The sequence below is a fragment of the Oncorhynchus masou genome, unplaced genomic scaffold (assembly GCF_036934945.1).
Source record: "Oncorhynchus masou masou isolate Uvic2021 unplaced genomic scaffold, UVic_Omas_1.1 unplaced_scaffold_2238, whole genome shotgun sequence".
Classification (NCBI taxonomy): domain Eukaryota; kingdom Metazoa; phylum Chordata; class Actinopteri; order Salmoniformes; family Salmonidae; genus Oncorhynchus; species Oncorhynchus masou.
In genome coordinates this window covers 17,350-36,646 of record NW_027008712.1, presented here as the reverse complement: position 1 = coordinate 36,646, position 19,297 = coordinate 17,350, and the positions used below count along the sequence as shown (strand labels likewise).

At 41.3% G+C, this 19,297-nt stretch overlaps 1 pseudogene; it reads left to right on the top strand.

The window, feature by feature from the left end:
- Nucleotides 1-19,022, top strand: part of LOC135533131 (epidermal growth factor receptor kinase substrate 8-like protein 2) — a 59,384-nt pseudogene extending 40,362 nt beyond the window's left edge.
- Nucleotides 19,023-19,297: the final 275 nt, after the last annotated feature.

Here is a 19,297-nt window from a genome sequence, read left to right as displayed (position 1 = left end):
GTCTTCAGTTATCTCATGGTATTATCATGCTCTATAGTCTTCAGTTATCTCATGGTATTATCATGCTCTATAGTCTTCAGTTATCTCATGGTATTATCATGCTCTATAGTCTTCAGTTATCTCATGGTATTATCATGCTCTATAGTCTTCAGTTAATCTCATGGTATTATCATGCTCTATAGTCTTCAGTTATCTCATGGTATTATCATGCTCTATGGTCTTCAGTTATCTCATGGTATTATCATGCTCTATAGTCTTCAGTTATCTCATGGTATTATCATGCTCTATAGTCTTCAGTTATCTCATGGTATTATCATGCTCTATAGTCTTCAGTTATCTCATGGTATTATCATGCTCTATAGTCTTCAGTTATCTCATGGTATTATCATGCTCTATAGTCTTCAGTTATCTCATGGTATTATCATGCTCTATAGTCTTCAGTTATCTCATGGTATTATCATGCTCTATAGTCTTCAGTTATCTCATGGTATTATCATGCTCTATAGTCTTCAGTTATCTCATGGTATTATCATGCTCTATAGTCTTCAGTTATCTCATGGTATTATCATGCTCTATAGTCTTCAGTTATCTCATGGTATTATCATGCTCTATAGTCTTCAGTTATCTCATGGTATTATCATGCTCTATGGTCTTCCGTTATCTCATGGTATTATCATGCTCTTTGGTCTTCCGTTATCTCATGGTATTATCATGCTCTATAGTCTTCAGTTATCTCATGGTATTATCATGCTCTATAGTCTTCAGTTATCTCATGGTATTATCATGCTCTATGGTCTTCAGTTATCTCATGGTATTATCATGCTCTATAGTCTTCAGTTATCTCATGGTATTATCATGCTCTATAGTCTTCAGTTATCTCATGGTATTATCATGCTCTATAGTCTTCAGTTATCTCATGGTATTATCATGCTCTATAGTCTTCAGTTATCTCATGGTATTATCATGCTCTATAGTCTTCAGTTATCTCATGGTATTATCATGCTCTATAGTCTTCAGTTATCTCATGGTATTATCATGCTCTATAGTCTTCAGTTATCTCATGGTATTATCATGCTCTATAGTCTTCAGTTATCTCATGGTATTATCATGCTCTATAGTCTTCAGTTATCTCATGGTATTATCATGCTCTATAGTCTTCAGTTATCTCATGGTATTATCATGCTCTATGGTCTTCCGTTATCTCATGGTATTATCATGCTCTATGGTCTTCCGTTATCTCATGGTATTATCATGCTCTATAGTCTTCAGTTATCTCATGGTATTATCATGCTCTATAGTCTTCAGTTATCTCATGGTATTATCATGCTCTATAGTCTTCAGTTATCTCATGGTATTATCATGCTCTATAGTCTTCAGTTATCTCATGGTATTATCATGCTCTATAGTCTTCAGTTATCTCATGGTATTATCATGCTCTATAGTCTTCAGTTATCTCATGGTATTATCATGCTCTATGGTCTTCAGTTATCTCATGGTATTATCATGCTCTATAGTCTTCAGTTATCTCATGGTATTATCATGCTCTATGGTCTTCCACTAGCTACCTGTACTATTTGAACCAGGAAAGGTCACCTAGCCAGTGCAAGTTTACAGAGAAAAAATGCTCCAAATGCAAACTCAACATTGCTCTTTTTCTTGTGGGTAATCTTATCCAAATCAGTATACTAGCCTTGCAAACATCACACTAGATAAAACATTTAGTTAGAACATTTGACATTTTGTGAATTTATATTGCAAATATTTAGTATGTTGGTATTTTGTTTAGAAAGGAAGGTGGAGTGTCTGGGTAACCTGACTAGAGCTCAGTTCTTCTCTAGTGTTTAATATGTTACACAAGGAATTATGGGTAACAGACTTCGGATAACTATAGATTTAACTATGGTTGGTGGAAATATCTATTTTGGGGAAGGAACAAGCCGTAACTTTGGAGGTGACTATTTCAATACAGATACCCACAAAATAACTATTTTAAACTATTTCATTACAGATCTCAGAAAGTGACTACTTTTTTAAACAATTTGATTACAGATCTGATAAAGCAAAATATATTTGAATACAGATCTCAGGAAGTTACTATTTTTCTGGAACTGCATGTTGGATTGGCTGTCTTCTACTAATGACAGGGCTGTAACTACATGTTGGATTGGCTGTCTTCTACTAATGACAGGGCTGTATCTACATGGATTGGCTGTCTTCTACTAATGACAGGGCTGTATCTACATGGATTGGCTGTCTACTACTAATGACAGGGCTGTATCTACATGGATTGGCTGTCTACTACTAATGACAGGGCTGTATCTACATGGATTGACTGTCTACTACTAATGACAGGGCTGTATCTACATGGATTGGCTGTCTACTACTAATGACAGGGCTGTATCTACATGGATTGGCTGTCTTCTACTAATGACAGGGCTGTATCTACATGGATTGGCTGTCTACTACTAATGACAGGGCTGTATCTACATGGATTGGCTGTCTACTACTAATGACAGGGCTGTATCTACATGGATTGGCTGTCTACTACTAATGACAGGGCTGTATCTACATGGATTGGCTGTCTACTACTAATGACAGGGCTGTATCTACATGGATTGGCTGTCTTCTACTAATGACAGGGCTGTATCTACATGGATTGGCTGTCTACTACTAATGACAGGGCTGTATCTACATGGATTGGCTGTCTACTACTAATGACAGGGCTGTATCTACATGGATTGACTGTCTACTACTAATGACAGGGCTGTATCTACATGGATTGGCTGTCTACTACTAATGACAGGGCTGTATCTACATGGATTGGCTGTCTACTACTAATGACAGGGCTGTATCTACATGGATTGGCTGTCTACTACTAATGACAGGGCTGTATCTACATGGATTGGCTGTCTACTACTAATGACAGGGCTGTATCTACATGGACTGGCTGTCTACTACTAATGACAGGGCTGTATCTACATGGACTGGCTGTCTACTACTAATGACAGGGCTGTATCTACATGTTGGATTGGCTGTCTACTACTAATGACAGGGCTGTATCTACATGGATTGGCTGTCTACTACTAATGACAGGGCTGTATCTACATGGATTGGCTGTCTACTACTAATGACAGGGCTGTATCTACATGGATTGGCTGTCTACTACTAATGACAGGGCTGTATCTACATGGACTGGCTGTCTACTACTAATGACAGGGCTGTATCTACATGGATTGGCTGTCTACTACTAATGACAGGGCTGTATCTACATGGACTGGCTGTCTACTACTAATGACAGGGCTGTATCTACATGGATTGGCTGTCTACTACTAATGACAGGGCTGTATCTACATGGATTGGCTGTCTACTACTAATGACAGGGCTGTATCTACATGTTGGATTGGCTGTCTACTACTAATGACAGGGCTGTATCTACATGGATTGGCTGTCTACTACTAATGACAGGGCTGTATCTACATGGATTGGCTGTCTACTACTAATGACAGGGCTGTATCTACATGGATTGGCTGTCTACTACTAATGACAGGGCTGTATCTACATGGATTGGCTGTCTACTACTAATGACAGGGCTGTATCTACATGGATTGGCTGTCTACTACTAATGACAGGGCTGTATCTACATGGATTGGCTGTCTACTACTAATGACAGGGCTGTATCTACATGTTGGATTGACTGTCTACTACTATTGACAGGGCTGTATCTACATGGATTGGCTGTCTACTACTAATGACAGGGCTGTATCTACATGGATTGGCTGTCTACTACTAATGACAGGGCTGTATCTACATGGATTGGCTGTCTACTACTAATGACAGGGCTGTATCTACATGGATTGGCTGTCTACTACTAATGACAGGGCTGTATCTACATGGATTGGCTGTCTACTACTAATGACAGGGCTGTATCTACATGGATTGGCTGTCTACTACTAATGACAGGGCTGTATCTACATGGATTGGCTGTCTACTACTAATGACAGGGCTGTATCTACATGGATTGGCTGTCTACTACTAATGACAGGGCTGTATCTACATGGATTGGCTGTCTACTACTAATGACAGGGCTGTATCTACATGGATTGGCTGTCTACTACTAATGACAGGGCTGTATCTACATGGATTGGCTGTCTACTACTAATGACAGGGCTGTATCTACATGTTGGATTGGCTGTCTACTACTAATGACAGGGCTGTATCTACATGGATTGGCTGTCTACTACTAATGACAGGGCTGTATCTACATGTTGGATTGACTGTCTACTACTATTGACAGGGCTGTATCTACATGGATTGGCTGTCTACTACTAATGACAGGGCTGTATCTACATGGATTGGCTGTCTACTACTAATGACAGGGCTGTATCTACATGGATTGGCTGTCTACTACTAATGACAGGGCTGTATCTACATGGATTGGCTGTCTACTACTAATGACAGGGCTGTATCTACATGGATTGGCTGTCTACTACTAATGACAGGGCTGTATCTACATGTTGGATTGGCTGTCTACTACTAATGACAGGGCTGTATCTACATGGATTGGCTGTCTACTACTAATGACAGGGCTGTATCTACATGGATTGGCTGTCTACTACTAATGACAGGGCTGTATCTACATGGATTGGCTGTCTACTACTAATGACAGGGCTGTATCTACATGTTGGATTGGCTGTCTACTACTAATGACAGGGCTGTATCTACATGGATTGGCTGTCTACTACTAATGACAGGGCTGTATCTACATGGATTGGCTGTCTACTACTAATGACAGGGCTGTATCTACATGTTGGATTGGCTGTCTACTACTAATGACAGGGCTGTATCTACATGGATTGGCTGTCTACTACTAATGACAGGGCTGTATCTACATGGATTGGCTGTCTACTACTAATGACAGGGCTGTATCTACATGGATTGGCTGTCTACTACTAATGACAGGGCTGTATCTACATGTTGGATTGGCTGTCTACTACTAATGACAGGGCTGTATCTACATGTTGGATTGACTGTCTACTACTATTGACAGGGCTGTATCTACATGGATTGGCTGTCTACTACTAATGACAGGGCTGTATCTACATGGATTGGCTGTCTACTACTAATGACAGGGCTGTATCTACATGGATTGGCTGTCTACTACTAATGACAGGGCTGTATCTACATGGATTGGCTGTCTACTACTAATGACAGGGCTGTATCTACATGGATTGGCTGTCTACTACTAATGACAGGGCTGTATCTACATGTTGGATTGGCTGTCTACTACTAATGACAGGGCTGTATCTACATGGATTGGCTGTCTACTACTAATGACAGGGCTGTATCTACATGGACTGGCTGTCTACTACTAATGACAGGGCTGTATCTACATGGATTGGCTGTCCACTACTAATGACAGGGCTGTATCTACATGGATTGGCTGTCTTCTACTAATGACAGGGCTGTATCTACATGGATTGGCTGTCTACTACTAATGACAGGGCTGTATCTACATGGACTGGCTGTCTACTACTAATGACAGGGCTGTATCTACATGGATTGGCTGTCCACTACTAATGACAGGGCTGTATCTACATGGATTGGCTGTCTACTACTAATAACAGGGCTGTATCTACATGGATTGGCTGTCTACTACTAATGACAGGGCTGTATCTACATGGATTGGCTGTCTACTACTAATGACAGGGCTGTATCTACATGGATTGGCTGTCTACTACTAATGACAGGGCTGTATCGACATGGATTGGCTGTCTTCTACTAATGACAGGGCTGTATCTACATGGATTGGCTGTCTACTACTAATGACAGGGCTGTATCTACATGGATTGGCTGTCTACTACTAATGACAGGGCTGTATCTACATGGATTGACTGTCTACTACTAATGACAGGGCTGTATCTACATGTTGGATTGGCTGTCTACTACTAATGACAGGGCTGTATCTACATGTTGGATTGGCTGTCTACTACTAATGACAGGGCTGTATCTACATGGATTGGCTGTCCACTACTAATGACAGGGCTGTATCTACATGTTGGATTGGCTGTCTACTACTAATGACAGGGCTGTATCTACATGTTGGATTGGCTGTCCACTACTAATGACAGGGCTGTATCTACATGGATTGGCTGTCCACTACTAATGACAGGGCTGTATCTACATGGATTGGCTGTCTACTACTAATGACAGGGCTGTATCTACATGGATTGGCTGTCCACTACTAATGACAGGGCTGTATCTACATGGATTGGCTGTCTACTACTAATGACAGGGCTGTATCTACATGGATTGGCTGTCTACTACTAATGACAGGGCTGTATCTACATGTTGGATTGGCTGTCTACTACTAATGACAGGGCTGTATCTACATGTTGGATTGGCTGTCTACTACTAATGACAGGGCTGTATCTACATGGATTGGCTGTCTACTACTAATGACAGGGCTGTATCTACATGGATTGGCTGTCTACTACTAATGACAGGGCTGTATCTACATGGATTGGCTGTCTACTACTAATGACAGGGCTGTATCTACATGGATTGGCTGTCTTCTACTAATGACAGGGCTGTATCTACATGGATTGGCTGTCTACTACTAATGACAGGGCTGTATCTACATGGATTGGCTGTCTACTACTAATGACAGGGCTGTATCTACATGGATTGGCTGTCTACTACTAATGACAGGGCTGTATCTACATGGATTGGCTGTCTACTACTAATGACAGGGCTGTATCTACATGGATTGGCTGCCTTCTACTAATGACAGGGCTGTATCTACATGGATTGGCTGTCTACTACTAATGACAGGGCTGTATCTACATGGATTGGCTGTCTACTACTAATGACAGGGCTGTATCTACATGGATTGGCTGCCTACTACTAATGACAGGGCTGTATCTACATGGATTGGCTGTCTACTACTAATGACAGGGCTGTATCTACATGGATTGGCTGCCTACTACTAATGACAGGGCTGTATCTACATGGATTGGCTGTCTACTACTAATGACAGGGCTGTATCTACATGGACTGGCTGTCTACTACTAATGACAGGGCTGTATCTACATGGACTGGCTGTCTACTACTAATGACAGGGCTGTATCTACATGGACTGGCTGTCTACTACTAATGACAGGGCTGTATCTACATGGATTGGCTGTCTACTACTAATGACAGGGCTGTATCTACACGGATTGGCTGTCTACTACTAATGACAGGGCTGTATCTACATGTTGGATTGGCTGTCTTCTACTAATGACAGGGCTGTAACTACATGTTGGATTGGCTGTCTTCTACTAATGACAGGGCTGTATCTACATGGATTGGCTGTCTACTACTAATGACAGGGCTGTATCTACATGGATTGACTGTCTACTACTAATGACAGGGCTGTATCTACATGGATTGGCTGTCTACTACTAATGACAGGGCTGTATCTACATGGATTGGCTGTCTACTACTAATGACAGGGCTGTATCTACATGGATTGGCTGTCTACTACTAATGACAGGGCTGTATCTACATGGATTGGCTGTCTACTACTAATGACAGGGCTGTATCTACATGGATTGGCTGTCCACTACTAATGACAGGGCTGTATCTACATGGATTGGCTGTCTACTACTAATGACAGGGCTGTATCTACATGTTGGATTGGCTGTCTACTACTAATGACAGGGCTGTATCTACATGGATTGGCTGTCTACTACTAATGACAGGGCTGTATCTACATGGATTGGCTGTCTACTACTAATGACAGGGCTGTATCTACATGGATTGGCTGTCTACTACTAATGACAGGGCTGTATCTACATGGATTGGCTGTCTGCTACTAATGACAGGGCTGTATCTACATGGATTGACTGTCTACTGGTAATGACAGGGCTGTATCTACATGGATTGGCGGTCTACTACTAATGACAGGGCTGTATCTACATGGATTGGCTGTCTACTACTAATGACAGGGCTGTATCTACATGTTGGATTGGCTGTCTACTACTAATGACAGGGCTGTATCTACATGGATTGGCTGTCCACTACTAATGACAGGGCTGTATCTACATGGACTGGCTGTCCGCTACTAATGACAGGGCTGTATCTACATGGACTGGCTGTCTACTACTAATGACAGGGCTGTATCTACATGGATTGGCGGTCTACTACTAATGACAGGGCTGTATCTACATGGATTGGCGGTCTACTACTAATGACAGGGCTGTATCTACATGGATTGGCTGTCTGCTACTAATGACAGGGCTGTATCTACATGGACTGGCTGTCTACTACTAATGACAGGGCTGTATCTACATGGATTGGCTGTCTACTACTAATGACAGGGCTGTATCTACATGGATTGGCTAGAACTGTATGTTGAAGATGAAACAGAATGGGTATAGCACACATTCCCCTACACTATTCCCATCTATCTGACAGTAGGTCAAACATTTCTAACTGAACATTATGCAAATTTCCATTCTTCTGAATGTCCATTGCCCCACGATGTCCATTTCATACCTGAAGGGAACAATTTGGCATTTGCTGTATGGTTGATGAGAAACTCCATATTGCAAATGTTTGTCAAATTTGCGGATGGCGGCAGGCCGTGCACAGGGGCCAGATCTTCCGGGAAGACATCGAACGAAGTCTCCCGGACATTCGGTTTCCGTTCTATAACATTTTCTAATTTTGGTCATTTTTCCTGTCCCGGTAAATTCCAGCAGATGGCGAATGGAATTTTATTGCAAATGTACAAATCATCACCAACCTGACGTGGCCTTTTCTCCCAAATGGAAAAGACTTCGAAGACGAAACTTGGTGAGCTTAGGTTTGGCATAATGGGCAGTTAGCCCCAAACAGGATGGCGTCGAGGCCTCAACACTTTTTGAGTGAAGGCCATTTTGGGATTAAAGGTCAAAAGCGAAAATAGTGCGCTAATTTGACCAGCTCGCATCAAAGTACATGAACCTACTGTGTCAGGAAAAAAAGAACCAGACATTTATCTATCGTAATTTAAGAGAAATCGTACAATGTAAATTGATGTTCAAAAAAATTAGATTTTTTTTCTCCCAAAAAAAGTTACAGATCCAGTTGCAGCGTTAAGGTTTCGTAGCTCTGCTTGATTTCTGTGATTTTCTCAAATAACACTCATTCAACCCTCTGTAAATAAATCAGTTCTTAATGTAAAGACTTAAAACTCAATATTCTATAAGCCTTAAAATGGTATCATAGGGGCTGTTTTGAAGGGTTAAAGAGGTCAGATCTTTTCAAAACTTCATATGTGTGATTAGGCAACCCTCATGAACTGTAAATCAGTCATGTCTCCCAACAGATTTCAAAGAAAAAACTCTCTCACATGCACAGCAAAGTATGGAGTGACACAGTGTGGGGCTTAAAGACACTCAGAGCCTGCAATGGCATTACCATAATCTCTAGGCAGTGCCGAGTTCAACGAGATGCCCTGCTTGACCGTAGCTTGCTCGGTCTGAGCGCAGCGAACGTGAAAGAAAGTAGGCCCATAATGAAGCCTGGCCCTAAATTTGAGGTGCTTTTGGGTGACAGCAGGAGAACAGTTAGGGTTAGAGGCACAATTCGATCTCAGGAACATTCTTGAGGTCCTCCCGATCTGTTCAAGCCTAACCTTGACCGTGTGGCATTAACCCTTAACAGTGAAAAGAAGATTTTTACATCAGTTTGCAAGGACTTCTCTCCCCAAAGGAATACATTGCCTGCGCCCCTAAATTCAACCTGAAGTCTATGTGGGTTATGAATGTCTTATGAACCTGTCTTCGATGACAATCCATCAGGCCACTATGAGGTCTACCTGTGTTGATTCTAAGCTTCCTGGAGCAACCGGAAGTGGTTCACCCTAAAGGTGTTTTGATACATCCAACCTGCAGTTTGTGAGAAATAGTGCATTCAACCCTGTGTAAATCAGTCAGTTCTTAATGTAAAGATTTAAAACTCAGGATTCCGTGAAAGCCTATGCCAATGAGGATATGTGTTTATTTTTGTGTGATTAGGCAACCCCTCATGATGTCATGTTCGTTGTAACGAGGAGACCAAGGCGCAGCGTGATGAGAACACTAAAACAAACTAACAAAACGAACTTGAAGCTATAAACACTAGTGCTGACACAGGCAATTATACATAGACAATAACCCACAAAACCAACATGGAAAATAGCAACGTAAATAGGATCCCCAATCAGAGACAACGATAAACAGCCGTCTCTGATTGGAAACCAATTGAGGCCACCATAGACCTACATTCTATGAATCTTACCCAGTTGATTAACTCACCCACTCGCCCAAATCTTAAATACCCAGATAAAACTACCCTGATTGATTTGATATTGACAAATGTCCACATAAATATCCTGTGGTTGGTGTTTTTGGTAATGATTTAAGTGACCATTGTGCTGTTGTTGCTGTTGGAAATACTAAGGTTCCTAAAACAAACCCACGTTTTATTCGTAAGAGAAATTTGAAGTGTTTTAATGAGCAGGCGTTCTTTCACGATTTGTTTTATTTTGACTCGAGCAAGATTGAGCTTATCCCTGATGTGGAAACTGCCTGGAAATTCTTCCATTATGTTTTTTTCCAAATAGTAAACAAACATTCAGGGTTAAAGGGCGGGATAATCCATGGTTTTCTTCTGAGCTGTTTTGTATTATTCACAACTGTAATCTAGCCTGGGCTAAAGCAAGGAAATCATGTTCTGATGCTGATTGGCTTATTTTTAGGCAGTTACGAAACAAGTGTTCTTTTCTTCTCAGGAAGACCAAGTCTGAATATTTTATGTCTGTTACCACTGATAACCTGAATGACCCTAGAATGTTTTGGAAGGCTGTTAAGTCTATGTCTGGTAACAGTAATGTTAATTAACTACTGTCATGTGTTTTGAAGGACTCTGTTGCTACATATGACCAAACTAAAATGCTGAATTGTTTCAATGAGCACTTTGAATCATCTGGTAGGCTGTCTGATTCAGTGTCCTCTGTCTCTGTACAACCCTGTGTGGATGAATCGGTGAAACTTTTAGCTTTTTTCCATTCTCAGTGCAGGTGGTACATAAAGTCCTGAAATCCTCAGACCAGAAAGCCTGCAGGTCCTGATCTTTTGGATCCCTGCTTTTTAAATCTGGCAGCTGATTTCATAGCTGAACCACTTACATCTCTGTTCAATCTAACCCTGGAATGTAATGACATTCCAAAGATCTGGAAATCAGCATTTGTCCTACCACTTTTAAAAGGGGGAGATCCAACTCTTTTAAATAATTATAGGCCAATCGCAAAGCTGTCACCCCTGGTGAAAAATACTTGAAACCCTTGTAAGTGAACACTAAAATCGTTTTTATTTACTAACTCTATTTTATCAATGTACCAATCGGGCTTCAGGAAGAAGCATAACACAATTACAGCAGCCATGAAGGTTTTAAATGATATCACTGAAGCCATTGACAAAAAACAGCACTGTGTCTCACTTTTTATTGATCTCTCTAAGGCGTTTGATACAGTTGATCATGCTATACTAAGGCAGAGATTGTTGAGTGTAGGTCTTTCAGAGCATGCAGTTGCATGGTTTGCTAACTATCTGTCTGATAGAACTCAGTGCACTCAATTTGATGGGCGTATGTCTGTTAAATTGTCTGTCTTTAATGGTGTGCCCCAAGGCTCTGTACTTGGTCCTCTCTTAGTCACTATTTACATAAATGATTTAGACAAAAATGTCCAAAATGCACAGCTTCATTTTTATGCTGATGATACTGTTATTTACTGTTGTGCCTCGTCTCTTACAAAATCTTTCCAGAACTTGCAAACTGCTTTTTATACTGTTCAACATGCCTTGTGTCAATTGAAACTTATCCTCAATACTGACTAAACTAATGGTGTTTTCTAATGCAAGAAATAGACCTCTGAACCTTTCACCAATTACTACCTGTCAGAGCAAGGAGATTGAGGTTGTAACCTCATATAAATACCTTGGAATTTTAATTGATGACGACCTCTCTTTTCATTTGCATATTCAACAACTTACAAAAAAAGTGAAGCTGAAATTGGGATGTTATTTTAGGAATAAGGTCTGTTTATTTTGAAGCCAGAAGGAGGCTAGTATCAGCTACATGTATGCCTTTACTAGACTGTGGGGATATTTTATATATGAATGCTTCCGCTCAGTGTTTGAGATCAATTGACACTCTTTACCATGGCACTGTGAGATTTATTCTAAACTGCAAAACCCTTACGCACCACTGCACTTTGTATACCAGGGTTGGCTGGCCTTTTCTAGTCACTCGTAGGCTCAGTCACAGGTATACTTTTATTTACAAAGACATTTTGGGTTTACTACCTTTTTATTTGTGCATTTTTATTGTTCAGAAATGTGGTGGGTACTCTCTTCGTTCGCTGGACTTTATCCTGGTAACTGTTCCAAATGTCCAAACTGAATCTGGTAAAAGGGCTTTTATGGACTCTGCGCCATTGTCTTGGAACACCATACAAAATACTTTTAAACTGGAAGAACTTGTCCCGATTGGTGTTTTTAAATCACTGATGAAGGATTTTGAGGCTGATTCCCAGACCTGTCAATGTTTTTAATTTGCTGTTTTATACTCTTGTGAATTCAATGGTTTTTACAAGATTACTTGTAGTTTTTCATGTTGTCTGTCTGTATTTTTTTTGTAATGACTTGGTGCTGCCTATCTTAGCCAGGGTGCTCTTGAAAAAGAGATTTTAGTCTCAATGAGCCCTTCCTGGTTAAATAAAGGTTAAATTAATTTAAAAAGTGACACGCTCCCCACGGTAAGCATGAGGAGTTGGCTCAGGTCTCATACCTGAGCAGCCAATCTCCTCGTGTGCCCCCGCCCAAAAATATCTTGGGGCTGCCTCTCGGGCTTCCGTGTACCCTTATATTGTCGCCGTTCCTCCCTTTCACGCTGCTTGGTCCTTGTTTGGTGGGTTATTGTCACGTTCATTGTAACGAGGAAAAACTAACAAAATGACAGTGTTATAAACACTAGTGCTGACACAGGCAACTATACATAGACAATAACCCACAAAACCAACATGGAAAATGGCAACCAAAATGGGATCCCCAATCAGAGACAACGATAAACAGCTGTCTCTGATTGGGAACCAATTCAGGCCACCATAGACCTACATTTGCCTAGACATATCAAAACCCCATAGATATACAATAAACCCTAGACAGGAAAAAAACACACATACAACCCTCGTCACACCCTGACCTAAACAAAATAATAAAGAAAACTAAGATAACTAAGATCAGGGAGTGACACATGAGCTGTAAATCAGTCATTTCTCCCATCAGATTTCCAAGAAAAACTAACACACACACACACACACAGCAAGGATGGAGTGACACAGTGTGGGGCTTAGAGACACACAGAGTCTGCAATAGTTACCTTTGTTTGAACTATCAAAGAACCGTCAGACCTCTGAAGCTTTATAGAAACCTGTTATAGAGCTCAAGTCGATAGTGCACGGTGAGTTATGTGGCTCTAGAAGGTTCTCAGACCGAGAAACAGCCTCGTACATTTGCAATAACTTCAATTCATTTTGACCATTAGGAAAATGACAACATTTAGAAAAGTCCCAGAGTCGCAAGACTAGGTTCATTGAACATTTTAAAATGTTTTTTTTTAATGCCTTTAGGGGGAGCAAGGGGTCTACGGTTGGGTAGGGAGCACCCCCCACCCGTGCCCATCCAATAGGGGGCACCCCTTGTCATTTTGGACCTTTTTCAAAAAAGAGTCCCACTTCTCCCTCATCATACATGACAAATAGACCATCTATGTTGATTCATGTAACAAAGTGCTAAATATCATTTGGGTAGTATAAATGCCATTTGGACATGGTTCACTGACTTTTGGGTTTGGAAATCGACTTCCTGTGATCGTACATGGCAAATGGACTTAACATCCTGATTTGGCACTTTCAATACTTTCATATTGCATTTGGACATGTCTTACTGCATTTGGCAATGGTTCACTGACTTTTGACTTCGACTTTTGACTTCCTAGTAAATCATATTGCAAATGGACAAAACATATGCTTTATGGACAAGTAAAAAAATAATAACTATGACAATAAAATATGACAAAAGTATGTGTAATTGACAAAAAAAATGGAAAGAATTTCAAAATACGGTCCAGAAAGCTTTTTTTAACTTCTCTGGGATATGTGGGATGCTACCTTGACAACAGCCAGTGAAATTGCAGGGATCCAAATTCAAACAACAGAAATCCCATAATTAAAATTTCTCAATCATAAAAGTATTTTACACCATTTTAAATATAAACTTCTTGTAAATCCAGCCACAGTGTCCGATTTCAAATAGGCTTTACGGCGAAAGCACAACAAACTATTATGTTAGGTCAGCACCTAGTCACAGAAAACCAGAAAGCCATTTTCCAGCTAAGGACAGCCCTCACTGTTCTTGTGCCTCTGTAGTTAAACTGTAATTACTTCAGGAGCAGCATTTTATTAGTATGTTGTTACATAATTATTGAGTAATTGCATTTTAATCGTATAACAAAGAGCTGAGAGTATTTGTAACTATTGACAAGAGGAATAGTGACTGTTCCTTATTCCATTTATGTAATAACTCACTTATTATAAAGCAATTTCCAAAATCTTATGCAACACTATTGTTGCTATTGTAATGATCCCAAAGACAATACAGTATAATAACTTGCTGTCAGATGGTACGTTATGTCTCACTCATTATGAAAATATGTGTCATTTTGGGACTGGAAGAGTGGGTTATCTTGATGATTCCATGTCCCTCATATGTTTCATTTCGCACACACTACTTGTTGTCGTCTTTGGTTCTTCATTACATTTTGGGCAGCCATCAAATACAATTTTTGTTTTGTTTTCAAATAACTTGCATATATTCAAATACATTAAAATAGTATTCATTTTTCTGAGACCTGTATTTGAATATCACATAAAATAATTGCCTTTGAAAACGCTACATTTCTAACTCTTCATTAAACTACCTAGAGTATTTCAAAAGTTGGTATTTTAAAATAAACTACAAAATACAACTATTTCCTGCCCAGGTCTGATGGATAATGCAGTCTCTGTTCCCTGAAGCATGATGGAGTGCCTGGGTATAGATCATTATGGGCAATGTAGTCTCTGTTCCCTGAAGCATGATGGAGCGCCTGGGTATAGATCATTATGGGCAATGTAGTCTCTGTTCCCTGAAGCATGATGGAGTGCCTGGGTATAGATCATTATGGGCAATGTAGTCTCTGTTCCCTGAAGTGTGATGGAGTGCCTGGGTATAGATCATTATGGGTAATGTAGTCTCTGTTCCCTGAAGCATGATGGAGCGCCTGGGTATAGATCATTATGGGCAATGTAGTCTCTGTTCCCTGAAGCATGATGGAGTGCCTGGGTATAGATCATTATGGGCAATGTAGTCTCTGTTCCCTGAAGCATGATGGAGCGCCTGGGTATAGATCATTATGGGCAATGTAGTCTCTGTTCCCTGAAGCGTGATGGAGTGCCTGGGTATAGATCATTATGGGTAATGTAGTCTCTGTTCCCTGAAGCATGATGGAGTGCCTGGGTATAGATCATTATGGGCAATGTAGTCTCTGTTCCCTGAAGCATGATGGAGTGCCTGGGTATAGATCATTATGGGCAATGTAGTCTCTGTTCCCTGAAGTGTGATGGAGTGCCTGGGTATAGATCATTATGGGCAATGTAGTCTCTGTTCCCTGAAGCGTGATGGAGTGCCTGGGTATAGATCATTATGGGCAATGTAGTCTCTGTTCCCTGAAGCGTGATGGAGTGCCTGGGTATAGATCATTATGGGCAATGTAGTCTCTGTTCCCTGAAGCATGATGGAGTGCCTGGGTATAGATCATTATGGGCAATGTAGTCTCTGTTCCCTGAAGCGTGATGGAGTGCCTGGGTATAGATCATTATGGGCAATGTAGTCTCTGTTCCCTGAAGCATGATGGAGTGCCTGGGTATAGATCATTATGGGCAATGTAGTCTCTGTTCCCTGAAGCATGATGGAGTGCCTGGGTATAGATCATTATGGGCAATGTAGTCTCTGTTCCCTGAAGCATGATGGAGTGCCTGGGTATAGATCATTATGGGCAATGTAGTCTCTGTTCCCTGAAGCATGATGAAGTGCCTGGGTATAGATCATTATGGGCAATGTAGTCTCTGTTCCCTACAGGACGGTGGAGTGCCTGGGTATAGAGCATTATGGGCAATGTAGTCTCTGTTCCCTGAAGCATGATGGAGTGCCTGGGTATAGATCATTATGGGCAATGTAGTCTCTGTTCCCTGAAGCATGATGGAGTGCCTGGGTATAGAGCATTATGGGCAATGTAGTCTCTGTTCCCTGAAGCATGATGGAGTGCCTGGGTATAGATCATTATGGGCAATGTAGTCTCTGTTCCCTGAAGCATGATGGAGTGCCTGGGTATAGATCATTATGGGCAATGTAGTCTCTGTTCCCTACAGGACGGTGGAGTGCCTGGGTATAGATCATTATGGGCAATGTAGTCTCTGTTCCCTGAAGCATGATGGAGTGCCTGGGTATAGATCATTATGGGCAATGTAGTCTCTGTTCCCTGAAGCATGATGGAGTGCCTGGGTATAGAGCATTATGGGCAATGTAGTCTCTGTTCCCTGAAGCATGATGGAGTGCCTGGGTATAGATCATTATGGGCAATGTAGTCTCTGTTCCCTGAAGCATGATGGAGTGCCTGGGTATAGATCATTATGGGCAATGTAGTCTCTGTTCCCTACAGGACGGTGGAGTGCCTGGGGAACCTGACGGGCGCTCAGCTCTTCTCTCTGAACAAGGAGGAACTGAAGGCAGTGTGTGGAGACGAGGGAGCCAGGGTGTACAGCCAGACCACCGTGCAGAAAGCCCAGCTCGAGGTCTGTATCACATGCACACATACTGACACATGAACCACTGTACACACACACACACACACACACACACACACACACACACACACACACACACACACACACACACACACACACACACGAACACACACACGCACGAACACACATGCACAGGCACATTATTCAAGTATTTTAAGATAATTACCTTTATTACATGTAATCCGATGTTGTTAAAACTGAAACAGTTGTAATCTGATGTTGTTAAAACTGAAACAGTTGTAATCTGATGTTGTTAAAACTGAAACAGTTGTAATCTGATGTTGTTAAGACTGAAACAGTTGTAATCTGATGTTGTTAAGACTGAAACAGTTGTAATCTGATGTTGTTAAGACTGAAACAGTTGTAATCTGATGTTGTTAAAACTGAAACAGTTGTAATCTGATGCTGTTAAGACTGAAACAGTTGTAATCTGATGTTGTTAAGACTGAAACAGTTGTAATCTGATGTTGTTAAGACTGAAACAGTTGTCCAACAGGTTAACATGCCACACGTTTAGAGCCTTTAGATGTTTAGATATAAAAATGTAAAAAACTCAACCCTGAAAATCTATTTCCAGAAGAACAATGGGAATTCAGAGCTCCAAGAGATTATGAGACGACGACAAGAGAAGATCGATGCCGGCAAGGACTAATCTGAGCATGCTCAATGACTGTCAACCAATCACAGCTCAGCATGGCTGGTCACCATAGCAACCCTCTCCAGTAGCAACCAACCAGAAGCCTTCCCCTCCCACAGTGCCCACCCTTTCACCAACTTCTTTTTATCAGACAATCGACAGTTAACATTGGCATTTAATATAAATGTTATATACATTTTTTTAATTATGTATTTATTTTTCATCTTAGTGAATGTGTATGTTTACCTTTTTCTTCAATGATGTTCTCTGGTAATTATGACTGTTGCTTTTTGATTCTTTGCCTGACAATGTTTCTATCTTTGTATAGTGGTGAAGGACCATATTAATATAGAGGTGTAGTGGTGAGAGAGATAGTTTGTGCATCTGTGTGTGTGTGACTGACGGCTGTATGTGACCGACGGCTGTATGTGACTGACGGCTGTGTGTGACTGACGGCTGTGTGTGACTGACGGCTGTGTGTGACTGACGGCTGTATGTGACTGACGGCTGTGTGTGACTGACGGCTGTGTGTGACTGACGGCTGTATGTGACTGACGGCTGTATGTGACTGACGGCTGCTGTGTGTGACTGACGGCTGTGTGTGACTGACGGCTGTGTGTGACTGACGGCTGTATGTGACTGACGGCTGTTTGTGACTGGCGGCTGTATGTGACTGGCTGCTGTGTGTGACTGACGGCTGTATGTGACTGGCTGCTGTGTGTGACTGACGGCTGTATGTGACTGATGGCTGTATGTGACTGACGGCTGTATGTGACTGGCTGCTGTGTGTGACTGACGGCTGTATGTGACTGACGGCTGCTGTATGTGACTGACGGCTGTATGTGACTGACGGCTGCTGTATGTGACTGGCTGCTGTGTGTGACTGACGGCTGTATGTGACTGACGGCTGTATGTGACTGACGGCTGTATGTGACTGACGGCTGTGTGTGACTGACGGCTGTATGTGACTGACGGCTGTATGTGACTGACGGCTGTATGTGACTGATGGCTGTATGTGTGTCCTATTTCCAGGGAATTCTTGAAGAAATGTTTTTTGGTGAAATCAAATCCATAAGGTCCTCAAAAGTACATTTTCAAATTGGATGTTATTGTTCACATATCTGATTATACTCCAATGTATTAATGTTATAATGTTTACTGAATAATGCTACATTATAGTTCTGAGCAGTCTGTATTCTATTCTCATATCCAGTCACACTGTCCATATTGCAAAATATCCTCCAACTATTACTAAATACAGTTCTGTAATTCATTTGACCTATCCTCCAACTATTGCATCCCTGTGCCACTGTCTATATGAAGTATGCTTTACGTTTACAATTGTCATCCAATCATATTTCTGTTCTGTGTAGACGTGTTTATTCCTTCAATAATAAACGCAAGTTCGGGATTCAACTCTCTGCTGATCGTATTGAATTCCATCCGTAGGTTACAGATTGTAGTCATATTACCGGTGGTGAAATAGAATCCTGTTCAAGCTCACGTACCGGAGGTCAGAACGTGACGTAAACTCACTCCACAGCTAGCTTGAAATGTTGCAGATGGGGCCATCCAATCGGTACTTTTTTGGTGGCTCAAACCGTTGTGAGGTTGTCAAGGAGGGCGATCAGATGTGTTGGTAGGTTGTCAAGGAGGGCGATCGATCCTCTGAAGGAACCAAATACACAGCG